The sequence below is a fragment of the Zalophus californianus genome, chromosome 7 (genome assembly GCF_009762305.2).
Source record: "Zalophus californianus isolate mZalCal1 chromosome 7, mZalCal1.pri.v2, whole genome shotgun sequence".
Lineage (NCBI taxonomy): Eukaryota > Metazoa > Chordata > Mammalia > Carnivora > Otariidae > Zalophus > Zalophus californianus.
Genome location: NC_045601.1, coordinates 108,505,448 through 108,522,110, shown reverse-complemented (window position 1 = coordinate 108,522,110; position 16,663 = coordinate 108,505,448). Strand labels below are relative to the sequence as shown.

At 41.3% G+C, this 16,663-nt stretch overlaps 1 protein-coding gene and 1 non-coding gene across 3 annotated transcripts in view; both read right to left on the bottom strand.

Annotated features, from left to right (window-relative positions):
• Nucleotides 1-16,663, bottom strand: part of CCND3 (cyclin D3) — a 90,020-nt gene that overhangs the window by 41,834 nt on the left and 31,523 nt on the right. The window lies entirely within an intron of this gene.
• Nucleotides 2,072-2,178, bottom strand: LOC113928095. Its single transcript, XR_003521780.1, has one exon. It is a non-coding gene; the product is annotated as a U6 spliceosomal RNA (small nuclear RNA).

Here is a 16,663-nt window from a genome sequence, read left to right as displayed (position 1 = left end):
CTCACATCTCATCTATCAGCAACTTCAGTAGGCTTTGCCTTGGAATATCTATCATGAACCCAAACACTTTCAGCATCTGCTCCTTGACCTCCCAAATTCAAACCGCCTGTATTTCTTACCCATGCAAATGTAATAGCCTATATCTAGACCTCCCTGCTTTTCACTCTGGTCTCTACGCACACTGCTTCCTTTTTTTTTTTAAAGATTATTTATTTATTTGACAGAGAGACAGTGAGAAAGGGAACACAAGCAGGGTGAGTGTGAGAGGGAGAAGCAGGCTTCTTGATGAGCAGGGAGCCCACCCTGGGATCATGACCTGAGCCGAAGGCAGACGCTTAATGACTGAGCCACCCAGATGCCCCATCACACTGCTTCCAATACAGGAGCCAAAGAGTCCTTTAGAAAAGTAAATTTTTTAAAAAGATTTTATTTATTTGTTTGACAGAGAGGGGAAGAAGCAGACTTCCAGCTGAGCAGGGAGACTGACAAAGGCTCGATCCCAGGACCCTGGGATCATGAACTGAACTGAAGGCAGATGCTTAACCGACTGAGCCACCCAGGCACCCAGCATTGGGATTTTTAAAAAGCTCCCCCAAGTGATTCTAATGTCCAGCCAGGACTGAGAACCACCAAGGCTCTGGTCAACCCTTGGCCAGGAATCCTATCTCTAGAAATCTATCCTTTAAAAAAAAATTACTAATAGATAATCTGAATAGGCCTCTATCTATAAAAGAAATTGAATCAATAACTAATAACTTTCCAAAACAGAAAGCACCAGGCCCAGATGGGTTCACTGGCAAATTCTACCAAACATTTAAGGAAAAAATTATACCAGTTGTCTAGAATCTCTTTCAGAAGACAGAAGCAGAAGGAATACATCCCAACTATTCTTATGAGGCCAGCATTACCCTAATACCAAAACCAGACAAAAACATTACAAGAAAAGAAAAAAACTACAGATCAAATCTCTCATGAATATAGATGCAAAAATCCTCCACAAAATATTAATAAATTGAATCCAACAATGTATAAAAATTATATATCATGACCAGGTGAGAATTATCCCAGGTATGCAAGGCTGGTTTAACATTCAAAAATCAATTAATATAATCCATCATATCAATAGGCTAAAGAAGAAAAATCACATGATGATATCAACAGATGCAGAAAAAACTTTTGACAAAATCCAGCACCCATTCATGATACAAACTCACAGCTCCTAGGAATAGAGGGGTACTTCTTCAACTTGATAAAGAACATCTACCTAAAACCTATAGCTAATATCATACTTAATGATGAGAAACTCAGTTTTCCTACTAAGATGAGGAACAAGGTAAGGATGTCCCTCCTAGCTACTGTTTTCAATATTGTGCTGGAAGTTCTAGCTGATGTAATAAGACAAGAAAAGGAAATAAAAGATATACATATTGGGAAGGAAGAAACAAAGCTATATTTGTTCACAGGTGACATGACTGCCTATATGGAAAATTTAAAAGAATCAACAACAATAAAAAGTCCTAGAATTAATAAGCAATTGTAGTAAGGTTACAGGATACAAGATTAATATATCCAAGTGAATCACCTTCCTATATACTAGGCAAGTGGAACAAATGGAATTTGAAATTACCATTTACACTAGCAGCCCCCTCCAAAATGAAATATTTATTTATTTTTGATATGAAATATCATATAAACAGATCTAAATGAGAAAAAGTCTAAAACTCCAATGAAAGATATCAAAGAACTAAATGTTCATGGATAGGAATATTCGATATTGTCAAGATGCCAGTTCTTCCCAACTTGATCTGTAGATTGAACACAATGCCAATAAAAATTCCAGCAACTTATTTTGTGGATATCAACAAACTGATTCTAAAGTTTATATGGAGAGACAAAAGACCCAGAATAGCCAACTCAATATTGAAGGAGAAGACAAAGTCAGAGAGGATTGCCAATACCCAAACTCAAGACAGTGTGGTATTGGTGAAAAAATTGACAAAAAGGTCAATGGAACAGAATAGAGAACCCAAAACAGACCCACATAAATATAACCAACTGATATTTTTTTCTTTAAAATATGGAATGCTTCATGAATTTGCATGTCATCCTTGCACAGGGGCTATGCTAATCTTCTCTGTATTGTTCTAATTTTAGTATATGTGCTCCCGAAATGAGCACTATAGCCAACTGATTTTTAATAAAAGAGCAGAGGCAATACAATGGAGCAAAGATATTCTTTTAATAAATGGTACTGGAACAATTGGACATCTACTGGATAGATGTCCAATAGTTCTAGGAATCTAGATATAGGCCTACATTCTTCACAAAAACTAACTCCAGATGGATCACAGACCTAAATATAAAACTCAAAACTATAAAACCCCTAGAAGAGAACACAGGAAAAACCTTGGATAATAAGATCTCAGGAATACAGTTCCTTACGCTTACCAATAAATGACCTTGGATAAGGTCATGACTTTGCAGATAGAACACCAAAGGTATGATCCATGAAAGAAATAATCAATAAGTTGGACTTCATTAAAATTAAAAATTTCTGCTCTGTAAAAGACAATGTCAAGAGAGTGAGGAGACAGGCTACAGATTATGATAAAGTATTTACAAAAGATACATCTGATAAAGGACTGTTGTCCAAAATATGTAAACTCTTGGGGTGCCTGGGTGGCTCAGTTGGTTAAGCATCTGCCTTTGGCTCGGGTCTTGATCCCGGGGTCCTGGGATAGAGCCACGCATAGATCAGGCTCCTTGCTCAGCAAGGAGTCTGCTTCTCCCTTTCCCTCTGCCTGCCTGTGCTCTCTCTCCCTGTCAAATAAATAAATAAAATCTTTAAAAAAAAAACCCAACCAAAACCAAAAAAAAACCCCAGAATATATAAACTTAAAGCTCAACAATATGAAAATTAACAATCTGATTAAAAAATGGGCAAAAATCCTGAACAGAAACCTCACCAAAGAATATATACAGATGGCACATAAGTATATGAAAAGTTGCTCAACATCATATGTCATCAGGGAAATGAAAATTAACATAAAGATGAGATATCACGTGTATAGGAAAAACCATATAGTCCTCCTATATGTTTATCCTTTACTCTCACATGACTACCATACTCACATTGCTTCTGACACCAGATGTGTGGGTTTTTTTTCCCCCCACGCCAAGCAATTCTGCAATACCACCTGGGTGTCCTGCAATTTACCTCAATTCTCACACTCTCTACTTAGAGATAGGGTCAGATCCCACGGGTTAAGGGCTCACTCCCACAAGACTTCCCACCACTTCAGATGCTAATCACAAGTAGCAGTCCCAGGTTACCCAGAAGTCTGTCCAATTGTCTACAGGTCAGAGGTTCCCATAACCTCCTCCTCCCTGGATTCGATTAATTTGCTAGTTCACAGATCTCAGGAATACAGTTCCTTACGCTTACCAGTTTATTAAAGGATATGATAAAAGCCAGATGATCAGCCAGACGAAGAGATACATAGGGCAAGATCTGGGAGGGTTCCAAGCTTTGGTTCCTGTGGAGTTGGGGTGTATCACCCTCCTGGCACGTGGATGTGTTTACCCACCTGGAAGCTCCCCAACCATCATGGAGGCATTAAATATTAAGTCCATTTTCATCCCCTCTCCCCTCTTTTCAGAATGGGAGGACAGGGATGAAAATTCCAAGCTTTGAACCATGGTCTTTCTAGTGAGCAGACCCACACAGGAGCCATCCAGGAACCCACCCAGAGTCACCTCCTTAGAACAGAAGACACTCCTATCACCCAGGAAATTCCAAGGGACTTAAGATCCCTATGTCAGGAACCTGGGTCAAAGATCAAATATTAGAACAAACGATGCTCCTAGTGCTCTTATCACAGGAAATTACAGCGGTTTAGGAGTTCTGTGCCAGGAACCAGGTGCAGAGACCACCATATATTTCTTCTGTTATTTCACACCACTACATACCTATTAGAACAGCCAATATCCAAAACATTGACAACGCCAAATGCTGTAATGGTATGGAGTAACAGGAACTTTCATTTATTACTGGTGGGAATACAAAATGGTAGAGACACTTTGAAGACTAGTCTGGCAGTTTCTTACAAAAGTAAATACATTCTTACCATAATTCCAGTAATTGTGCTCCTTGGCATTTACCCAAATGAACTGAAAACATGTCCATACAAAAACCTGCACGTGGATGTTCACAGCAGCTTTATTTATAATTGCAAAAACTTGGAAAAAAAACTAAGACGTCCTTCAGTTGGTGAATGGATAAACTATGCTTCATCCAGACAAGGAGGAAACCTAAATTCGTATTCCTAAATTAAAGAAGCCAAAATGAAAAGGCTACATATTATACAATTTGAACTACGAGACATTCTGGAAGATGCAAAACTATGGAAAGAGTAAAAAGATCAGTGGTTGCCAGGGGCTAGTGGGGAAGGACAGATGAATAGATGGAGCACAGAGGATTTTTAGGGCAGTGAAACAACTCCATGTGATACCATAGTGGTGGATACATGTCATTATACATTTGTCAAAATCCATAAAATGTATAACACCAAGGGTGAACCTAGTGTAAACCATGGCCTTTGGGTGATAATGATAATAATGGGACAATGATTAGAACAAATGTGCCCTTTACTGCAGGACATCCATGGCAGGGATGACAGTGGGGGAGGTTGTACATGTGTGGGGACAGGGAATATATGAGAACGCTCTGCACTTTTTGCTTAGTTTTTCTCTGACCCTAAAAAATAAGTTTATTAATTTTAAAAAATTACTTATGCATAGGAATATACAAGGGGTTATTTATGGGGCACCTGAGTGGCTCAGTTGGTTGGGCGTCTGACTCTTGATTTCAGCTCAGGTCATGATCTCGGGGTCATGGAATGGAGCCCCGCATCCAGCTCCGAGCTCAATGTGGAGTCTGCTTGGAATTCTCTCTCTCCCTCTGCCTCTGTCCCCCTCCCCCGCTCATGCTCTCTCTTGTGCTCTCTCTCAAATAAATCTTCAAAAAAACCACAAAGGGTTATTTATGATAGCAAAAATGTGTAAGCAATCTTACAGTCTGAGGGCAGGTAAATAGTTGTGTGAATTACATCCCACAGCCACTCAGTTCTATCTGTGAAACATTCATAACGAGCAGGGCGCATGCTGAGAAACTGAAAAACAGCAGGTATGTGTACTTGTACAGACGGGATGATAAAATTACATACTGCAAAAAGCGGAGGAGGGTAACATGCTGAAATGCTAGCAGTGAGTTATCTCTGGGTTTGAAATTTTGCTTTTATAAATGTGTGTTCTTTTTATTGTAAAACTCATGATAAAAAACTTAAAAATACAGAAATGGATAGCAAACAGAAACCACCCATAACCCCATTATCTGCCGGTAATAGAGGTCACCTTCAATTGTGAGAGAGTGGGTGATTTTCTTTTCTTTCTGTGTTCTCTTATTTGTAGACTTTTTACAGTTAGTAGAAAATTTAATACACTTTATTTTTATTTTTACCTTTTTTAAGATCTTATGTATTTATTTATTTATTTTTGATGCATAGTTCCATGATTCATTGTTTGCGTATAACACCCAGTGCTCCACGCAGAACGTGCCCTCTTTAATACCCATCACCGGGCTAACCCATCCCCCCACCCCCTCCCCTCTAGAACCCTCAGTTTGTTTTTCAGAGTCCATTGTCTCTCATGGTTCGTCTCCCCCTCTGATTTCCCCCCTTCACTTTTCCCCTCCTGCTATCTTCTTCTTTTTTTTTTTTTTTTAACATATAATGTATTATTTGTTTCAGAGGTACAGGTCTGTGATTCAACAGTCTTACACAAGATTTTATTTTTAAGTGATCTCTACACCCAACATGGGGCTCAAACACACAACTAGAGATCAAGAGTCACATGCTCTTCCAACTGAGCCAGCCAGGTGCCCCTCTTTAAAACAATCCTCCAGGGCGCCTGGCTGGCTCAGTCGGTTAAGCGTCTGACTTTTGGATTAGGCCAGGGTCATGATCTTGGGGTCCTAAGATCGAGCCCCGCACCGGGCTCTATGCTCAGCAGAGAGTCCGCTTGTTCCTCTCCCCGCTTTCTCTCTCTGGAATAAATAAATAAAATCTTAAAAAATACTACTAATAATAATAATCCTTGTAGAGGCGCCTGGCTGGCTCATTCAGTGGAGCGTGTGACTCTTGATCTTGGTGTTTTGAGTTTGAGCCCCACATGCGGTGTGGTGTTTACTTAAAATTAAAAAAAAATTTTTTAAATAAATAAATAAATAAATAAAAATAATCCTTTTCAGGCATCAGTTTGAAGGCCACCATCAGCCTCTCCACGGAATCTTCCAAATCCTCTAGTTTGAATGGATCTCCCCCCTCTAGCTACACTAATCTGTGTCTGTTTTAGCTCAGGACACAGCTTACTCTGTGTGCTTATTGTGCACTTGCATTTCCTTCTCTCCTTGCAGGCAGAGACAAGTCTTACCTTTTCTGTATCCTAGCTCCGTATCTAGAAATTTACTGATTAAATGTCTCTGCCATGTTCCCCTGTCATGTCCCTGCCAGCATATTTGTGTGCCCTCTCCCCAGCCAGCTCGGTGGATGCTCAAAGAGGATCCATCTTCTTTTAGGGGAGCTGGATGGCCTGAATCTCTCCCAGCTTCCTAACTTGAATTTGTTCTCTCTCTCCCTCCCACAGACCAGGACACAAAGGGCGGGGCATTTTCTCCAGAAGGGCCCCAGTCATAAGGCACCTTTGTGCAACCTTTGCACTGGCTCCAATTAGTATTTTCAGAGAAATCCGTTTATCAGATTAACTAGCTGGCACTGACATGCAGAACCTGACCCTGGGACAGAGATAGAGGCAAACTAAGGTGGGGTGGTGAGTGGGTAGCAGAGCAAAGATCTGGCTGGTGGGGAGCAGTATGAGTGTTCTGGGGTAGACGAGGCAGACTGGGGGCAAGACAGGTAAGGGGGCAGGGATTAGGTTGGGGCAGCGCTGACTTAGGAGGCCATGAAAATACCAAAAGGGATGGGAGGATCTCCCTTTTTTTTTTTTTTTTTTTTTTTTTTTACCAAAGCACTTAGAGCCATAGTGTGAGCTGAAAACCAGGAGCAGCAGGAGAATCTGGCTGGACACCAAGAACAGCCTCAGTCTATTGTTTTAGGATTTCAGGTGATCATTTCTTTTCTGTCCCTAAGGATGGCCATATCCACAATTATATAGCACTTACACTGTGCCACTGGCCTACGCTTTTTATTATATTAACTTGATCAATCTAAAAACCAGGGGAGAGAGGTATTATTATCTTTATGTTACAGATGAGGAAACTGGCACGAAAAGATGAAGGAATTTGCCCAAGTTCCCACAGCCAGACATGGACAATCTAGAGAGTGTGGAATCCATCAGAACCTGCTCTTGGCCCTGCTAGGGGCTCCCCAAGTGCTGAGAGGACACAGTGAGATCTGCTTTTCCAGGATCAGGCCCCCCCCAGGGCCTCTGCTCAACCATTTCACTTTTCCTTTCTGGTTACAGGAGAAAGCAAAAGGGCTGGAAAGTCTGTAGCACTGAGGTGTATTTTTACTTGCCTTCAGGGGCAGTTTAGAGGTGACCAAGAAACAAGCTCTTAAAAAAAAAAAAAGGAGATCCTCCCATCCTTAATTGCGTAGTATTCAAAAGCTCCTTCTGGGGACGCCTGGGTGGCTCAGTCGGTTGGGCGTCTGCCTTTGGCTCAGGTCATGATCCCAGGGTCCTGGGATTGAGTCTTGTATCGGGTTCCTTGCTCAGCGGGGAGCCTGCAACTCCCTCTGCTTGTGCCCTCTCTCTCTGACAAATAAATAAATAAAATCTTTAAAAAAAACAAAAAGCTCCCTCTGTCTCTCTATCAGCCCATCCAACTGCTGAGTTTGATTTAGCCTTGCAAATAACCTCTAAGTACCTCCTGGAGCTGAGAGAAGTTCAGGCATTTAAAAAATACTTATTGTAGGGGCATCTGGGTGGCTCAGTTGGTTAAGCGTCTGACTCTTGGTTTTCAGCTCAGGTCATGAGCCCAGGGTCCTGGGATCCAGCCCCTCGTCAGGCTCTGCACTCAGCAGGGAGTCTGCCACCCCCACCCCCGTCCCTCCCCTTGCTCGTGCACACACACTCTCTCTCTTAAATAAATAAATAAATAAATAAATAAAATACTTATTGTATACCTGCTATGTGCCAAGCACTGGTCTGAGTGCCAAAATAATTTTTTTTGGCTGAAAGGATTATTATAGTCAACAAGATGGCAGAAAAATTTGAAGGTCTCCTCAGGCAGAGATGGAACACATGGGCCTACTGAGGCGCCTCCACTCTGCTCCGAGGCCTAGGCCTTCCCAGGAAGAGCAGCCATAGGAACAGGTTGGGAGTGGCTGATGTCAAAGATGTCTCCGAGGCAGAAGGCACTTAATAGAGGGCTTTTAGGTCCCAGACACTGTGTCACCACAAGATGTAAGAGGCCTAGATCCCCAAGTCACTGCTTGGAGGTTAGGAAGTGAAAAAAGCTGTCTGATTTTATGTAACCCGTTACAATACAGTCTGCTGTGTTGGGAGAATTATAGACGACAGTGCTGGTTTGTTTGGTGGAGCTGGGGAAATGGGCTTCCCCTGATAAGTTGGTCAGGCTCCTCCCCACAGGGCTCATCTCTTCTGTAGGATCTCCTGAAGCACCTTGTTTGAGTTTCTACAATGGCACTTCTAGTGGATGTTTTGGGGTCAGTCTTCTATTGGGTGGTGAGCTCCTTAAGGGTAGGGCTTAATATAAGCCCATCACTCGGGTACTCAAGAAACTGAGATGATTCAGTGGGGAGAAAGGAGGAACAATGTACCTTTGGACAGAACGTCTAAACCGATGGTAAGATACCCAAGTGGTCCTACTCCACCAGAATTTTAAATAAGGTCTTCAAGGTCAGGTAAGACGTTAGAGTGTGATTTAGGCCATCAGAAAAGTGTCAACACTGAGAACTCTAATAGCAGGAGAGATCCTGGAGATCAAGATCATGGTAGCAAGGCACTCCACCGAACTCTTTTCATTATTTTTTTTTAATTTTCTTTTTTTTTAGAGAGAGAGAGTGAGGGGGAGGGGCAGAGGAAGAGGGAGAAAGAAGCCCAAGCAGACTGCCCACTGAGCACAGAGCCCCATGCAGGGCTCGATCTCATGACCTCAAAATCATGACCTGAGCAGAAAGCAAGAGTCGGACCCTAAACTGACTGAGCCACCCAGGTGCCCCTCATCATTATTTTACTCCATTCTCACAGCAACCCCAGGAAGTAGTGATTATTATTGCAACTTCAAAGATGAGGAAGCTGAGACTCAGGTTATATATGGTCACATTCTGGTAAGTTGAGGAGCTAGAACTCAGATAAAAGCAAGAGCAACACAATAAGCATAATCATAAACATAAAGAGGGGTGCCTGAGTGGCTCAGCCATTAAGCGTCTGCCTTTGGCTCAGGTCATGGTCCCAGGGTCCTGGGATCGAGCCCCACATCGGGCTCCGTGCTCCGCGGGAAGCCTGCTTCTCCCTCTCCCACTCCCTCTGCTTGTGTTCCCTCTCTCGCTGTGTCTCTCTTTGTCAAATAAATAAATAAAATCTTTAAAAAAAAATCATAAACATAAAGACAGTGAATTACTATTTATTGAATACTTAGGATGCCCCAGATAATTTAGTACTTATTTTTTTTTAAGTAAACTTCACGCCCTACATGAGGCTTGAACTCCCGACTCCAAGATCAAGAAGAATCACATGCTCAACCAATTGAGCCAGCCAGGCACCTCTAATTTAGTACTTTTACACACTTACATCTTGTAGCCATCCTATGAAACAGTATCTACAAATGCAAAAGTATAGTTCTAGTAATCAGCTAAGCTCTTAACCACTATGACTTTAAGTAAGCTTTGGGGGACACTCACTATTTAAAGGCTAGAAAGACAATAATTTGCAAAAACACTTTACAGCTTTAAAAATGATTTCACGTATCTTATATCATTTGATTCTCACAACATGGTGAAGGGTGATGGGCAAGGCAAGTGTTTTGACACTCAGCTGACCTAAGACTCCAAGATACAGTCAATATTAGAACGGTCTTCTGACCTCTAATCCAAGCCTCATTAAAAGCACAGGTAGAAAAGAAATAATACATAGAAAGGCTGAATGTTAAATGATGGAAATAATGTAATAAATACTAACTGAAAGGAAGTTTATGCCAAATATTTTTTTAAGATTATTTATTTACTTGAGAAAGAGAGACAGAGATAGCGAGAGAGAGCATGGGCAGGGAGGAGAGGGAGAAGCAGGCTCCCCGCAGAGCAGGGAGCCTGACACAGGGGTGGGTCCTGGGACTCCAGGATCATGACCTGAGCCGAAGGCAGACGCTTAACCAACTAAGCCACCCACGCACCCCAGTTTATGCCAAATATTAACATGGGATAAAACAGATGCTAAGGCAGGGGTGCCTGGATGGCTCAGTTGGTTAAGCATCTGCCTTTGGCTCAGGTCATGGTCCTGGAGTCCTGGGATCCAGCCCCACATCTGGCTCCCTGCTCAACTGGGAGTCTGCTTCTCCCGCTCCCTCTGCTCCTCCCCCTCCCCCTGCTCGTGCTCACTCTTTCTCTCTTGCTTGCTCACTCTCTCTCTCAAATAAATAAATAAAATATTTTTAAAAAAATAGATGCTAAGGCAAAAGGCATTATAAAAGATAGTCACCATATGATGATTTGAAAATCTGCTACAGTAATAATTTGTTTGCTAGAATAATACAGTAATTCTAAATCTGTATATCCCAAGGAAGAAAAGCTTCAAAATACAAAAAGCTAAACTTGACAAAACTAAGGAGAATTTTTTTTTTTTTAAGATTTTATTTATTCATTCATGAGAGACAGAGGGAGAGAGAGAGAGAGAGAGAGAGAAGCAGAGAGAGAAGCAGGCTCCCAAGGAGCAGGGAGCCCGATGCGGGACTCGATCCCAGGACCCTGGGATCATGACCCGAGCCGAAGGCAGACGCTTAACCATCTGAGCCACCCAGGTGCCCCAACTAAGGAGAAATTGATAAATCCACATCGGGGCAAGAGAGTTTTAATACATCTTTTTAAATAATTGATAGGTCAAGGGGCACCTTGGTGGCTCAGCTGGTTAAGCATCTGTCTTTGGCTCAGGTCACGATCTCGGGGTCCTGGGGTTGAGCCCCGGGTCAGGCTCCCTGCTCAGCGGGGGAGTCTGCTTCTCCCTCTCCTTCTGCCTCTCTCCCCCAACTTTCCCCCGCTCATGCTCTCTCTCTCAAGTAAATAAAATCTTTAAAAAATAATAATTGATCGGGGCGCCTGGGTGGCTCAGTCACTGGGCGTCTGCCTTTGGCTCAGGTCATGATCCCAGGGTCCTGGGATCAAGCCCCACATCGGGCTCCCTGCTCCACGGGAAGCCTGCTCCTCCCTCTCCCACTCCCCCTGCTTGTGTTCCCTCTCTCACTGTGTCTCTCTCTGTCAAATAAATAAATAAACTCTTTAAAAATAAATAAATAAAAATAATAATTGATACATCAAGCAAACAAAAAATAGTATATGTATGTATGTGTATAGATATCAACCTTGTTAAATAAATATGTATATGTGTATGTGTACTGGAGAGCATGCATTCTTCTTGAGCATACAGATTTACTACATATTAGATCATAAGGCAAGTCTCAAAACATTTCAAAAAAATGTGTGTTATAAAGACGGTATTAACTGACCCAAATGGAATTAACTTAGAAATTATGATCACCAACAAAATTTCCGCCCATGTGGAAATCTTAAAACACACTTCCAAATAACTCAGAGGTCAAAGAAAAAAATCTTCATGGAAAATTTTTAAGAACTAGAACTAAATGAAAATCAAAATGCTCTATTGTAAATCTTATGGGATGCCTACACTCAGACCGAGCTTTTCCACTTCAAGATACCTACCCAAGAGAAATGAAAGTTTATGCCCACAAAAGACCTGTACAAGGATGTTTACAGTTGCTTTATTCATAATAGCGAAAACCTGGAAATAATCCAAACGTGCATCAACAGAGAATGAATAAGCCAATAGTGTATATCCATCTGTAAACTGGAATGAACTCAGTACATGTACTGAGTGACAGAAGCCAAACACAAAAGAGTATATACTGTATGGTTCCATTTAGATGAACTTCTAGCCAAGTATATTTCTAAACTGACTAACTCTGGTGGTGAAGGGTAGACTGATCCATAATGAACCCCATGACCATGGAACTTTCTAGAATGATGGAAATGTCCTATATCTCAATTTGGATGATGGCAACATGGGCATTTACATTTGCCAAAATGAAAAAAACTGAAGATTTTAAAATCTGTATGTACATAATTTGTACGATATGTATATTCAATAAGAAAAAAACATATAGGATGCAACTTAAAAAACACAGGGAAGTATACAGTCTTAAGCGTACATATTAGAAAAGAAAACAGATCCCAAATTGATCAACCAAGCTCAGAAGTTAGAAAGTTAAAAAAAGGGGCGCCTGGGTGGCTCAGTTGGTTAAGCGACTGCCTTCGGCTCAGGTCATGATCCTGGAGTCCCGGGATCGAGTCCCGCATCGGGCTCCCTGCTCAGTGGGGAGTCTGCTTCTCCCTCTGACCCTCTTCCCTCTCATGCGCTCTATCTCTCATTCTCTCTCTCTCAAATAAATAAATAAAATCTTTAAAAAAAAAAAGAAAGTTAAAAAAAGAGCAGCAGAATAAATCCTAAGAAAACAGAAAGGAGAAAGCAATAAAATAAGAGCAAAAATTAATGAAATGGAAAATAAATGGTAGAGAAAATCAAGGAAGTCAAAAGTCATATGCTCAAAGGACTAATAAAATAGAAAAAATTGAGGTAGTATTGATCAAGAACGAAGATATAAATAAACAATATTAAGAGATTTTAAAAGTGATATACTTAAGGCCTTAGCTGAGTTTTTTTTAAATTATTTATTCATTCATTTATTTATTTGACAGAGAGAAAGAGAGCACAAGCAGAGGGAGTGGCAGAGAGGGAGAAGCAGACGCCCTGCTGAGCAGGCAGCCAGAGGCAGGGCTCAATCCCAGGGCCCTGGGATCATGACCTGAGTTTAGGCAGATGCTTAACCAACAGAAACCACCCAGGTGCCCCTGAAGCTGAGTTTTAAAAATGAGAACTATATGAACAACTTTATGCCAATAAATTTGAAGCAAATTGGACAATATTACAGAAAAATATAACTTACCAAAACTAATCCAAGAAGAAAGAGAAAAACTATACAGTCCCTATAGAGTCCTATATGCAGAATAACCACGTATTTTATTACCCAAGCCAGGACATCTTCAAAAGTGAAAGGGGGCATTATTAATAAATACGCCAGGGAATAGGCAAAACCTGGCATTAGCCCAGGTAAACCAGGATGCATAGTCATTTTACTTATAGCCATAAACAAAATATAAAATCTTCTGACAAAGATGATACCAGGTCTAGAAGGTTTTCTAGGAATGCTTGACCAAACATTCACAAACGTGTCAATTCCAATTTTATGCCACTTTTTCTTAGAGATTAAAAAATAAAGAAACCCTCTCAACTTATTCAATGATATTAGTAAAATCCTAATTCCAAACCGGCCAAATATAGTATGAGAAAGAAAACTGACAGGTTAAATAATTTAGGAGCATAAATGCTGATCATGTTTTTTCAAAATATAACCAGACCAAACCAAACCCAGCAGTATATTAAAAAGATAATATAGGGGAACCTGGCTGGCTCAGTTGGTTAAGCAGCTGTCTTCAGTTCAGGTCATGATCTCAGGGTCCTGGGATGGAGCCCCGCTTCTGGTTCCCTGCTCAGCGGGGTGTCTGCTTCTCCCTCTCCCTCTGCTCCTCCCCCACTCTCTCTCTCTCTCTCTCTCAAATAAATAAATAAAATCTTTAAAAAAAGAAATAAAAAATAAAAAGATAATATATCACATGACAATTCAATTTATCCCAGAAATGCAAAGAAAGTTTAACATAAAAATATTTATGTAATTTAGAGCATCCACAATGAAAAAAGAAACCACATAGTATCACTTCAATACATGCAGAAAAAGCATTTGATAAAATTCAACACCTGTTAAAAAGCATTTACTAAAAACCTATACCAATCATTATTATTAGTAGGGAGCCCTAAGAAGCACTTCCAGGGAGATGGAGGGATGGGCAAAGTGAGTGAAGGGAAGTGGGAGATATAAGATTCCAGTTATGGAATGAACAAGCCACACGAATAAAAGGCACAGCCCAGGGAATACAGTCAATGGCAGTGTAATAGCCTCGTATGGTGTCAGATGGTGGCCGCCCCCGTGGTGAGCACAGCATAACCTATAAACCTGTTAAGTCACTTGTTCTATACTTGAAATTAATGTAACATTGTGTGTCAACTATCCTTCAATTAAGAAAAATGGGGATGGGGCGACTGGCTGGTTAAGTCGGAAGAGCATGTGACTCTTGACCTTGGGGTCCTGAGTTTGAGCCCCACAATGCGTGCAGAGATAACCAAAAAAAAAAAAAATATATATATATATATACACACACACACACACATATAAAGAAGCAGTGTTTCCTTCAAACTCAGAACAAGTCAAGGAAACCCTCTGTTCCTGCTTCTAGTTGACACTGTATTGGCACAATAGCAGAAAGCAAAGGAAAATAAATTCAAGGTATAGATTAGAAAGAAACAATGTCATTAGTAATACACGGTATGATTGTTTGGCTAGAAGCCCTTCAAATCCGTAAGTTACTAAAATTAATGAGAAGAGTGATCAACAAAACTGAGTATGTCATAGTGTTTATTGGAGGGATGGCACCAAAAGGGAGACACAGGAAATGTCCATGGAATTGCCGATGTTGTATTTATGTTGTAGGGTGGGTATCACAGGTTTAATTTTATTACACTGCTTCATAATTTATATATATATTTATACATGTAATTATGTTCTTCTGGATCATATAATTCATTATTCAATTTAAACGTTTAAATAAAATGAATTTTTACTTTCTATATTACACATTTATTAGTTGTTCTGTTCTTTTACAATGCAAATGTCAAAATGTCTGTATTTGGAAGAAAAAAATGATTAAGGAAAGAAAAAACAAAAGCCAATGAACAGAGGCTGGATGGGTTTGATGGATGGGCTGGTGGGTGGCAGGGAGGGTGGTTAATAAGGCCAAGTCCAATTAAGGTCAGGACAAGGGCTCAGTCAAGGACTGGGAAGAGGCTGGGAGATTGGGGGAGTCGGGGTGGGGGAAAGACCGATAGCAGTGACCTTTAAGGGGGCAGTTTTTATAGGCTGGCGGGAGGCGGGGCCCAAAAGCAGAGGGTTAAATCATGAATGAATAAATAGCAAAAAACTGGAAACCACCCAAAGACCTAACAATCAGGGCCTGGTTAAACAACCATAGCACCATTCATAGAAGAAATGATGCTGTGTCCACACACAGACAGGCTTACAAAATTAGGTGACGTAAAAAATTTCAGGACACAAGATAGCATTTGTGCCGATTACAATCATGAAAGGACATGCGTGTGCGGTGAGGAGCAGACCGGATTGGACAAGATCGAGTACTTTTTGCGGAAGCCGTTTTAAGGCTAGGGGATTTTTTTTTTTTTTCCTTTTTGGGAATGCTGGCTATCAACAAACAAAAACATGTCATGTTTCTTTAAAACCCACAGAATGGCTGTTGAAGAGGTGGACTCAGCAAGTGAAGGCCACTCGGTGGAGAAATGTGTCGGTGCCAGGAAGGAATGAGATGGCAGAGCAGCTGGGGGGTGTGAAGGGCTTTGGGCAGCAGCTGGTGGTGGGGAGGGGAGGGAGAAGCCGTCTGTTTCCTTGACTGCCTCTATTTCTTTTTTTAATTAAAAAATTAATAATCTTCCTTTTAATAAATTCAAATGGTGGAGAAGTGTGTGGGGGGGTGTGTGGGTGGATGGGGCCGTTGTGTGGAGAGAGAGCCTTCAGCCCCATCCCTACTCCCCACTGTTAACAGTTGAGGGTAGCTCTCCGGAGCTGTACCATCTTCTATTATATGCAGCTCACTGGTTTTTAATTACAGAGGGAGATAGGCTTTCTCAAGTATAGCGTTAGAAGAACGAAATGGGGAGATGTCCCATCCTCCAGAGCTGACTTCTGTTGGAAAGTGTCCTTCCAGACTGTTTTGTCTGTGTGCGTGTAAATGCCTATATATATATTCACGTATGGCTTTATGGTTGGTTGTTTTTACAAAAGCAGGACCATTTTCTACCCATCGTGGAGCAGTTTCCTCTACAATATGTTGTGATGGATCACTCCCAAGTCACCACATAGAGATTAACCTCGTGCTTGAATAGCTGCCTAATATCCCACAGCATACAGATGAAAGGTAAGCTTCAGAGAACACAGGGGCATCGCTTTCCCTACGATGGGCAGGGAAGGAGACACAGAGACAAAAGATTCAAGATGGCAGGAGGCATTGCTTAGAGGTGGACCGGTCCTGGGAGCAGGAAGCAAGCAAACAGAGGGGGTCTTCTTTCTGCCCTCTTCTCTTAAGCCAGAGTCCCATCCAAATCTAGCTGAACAACACAGAACTGCAGGGGGAGGGTTATGATTTGAGCCCAGGTG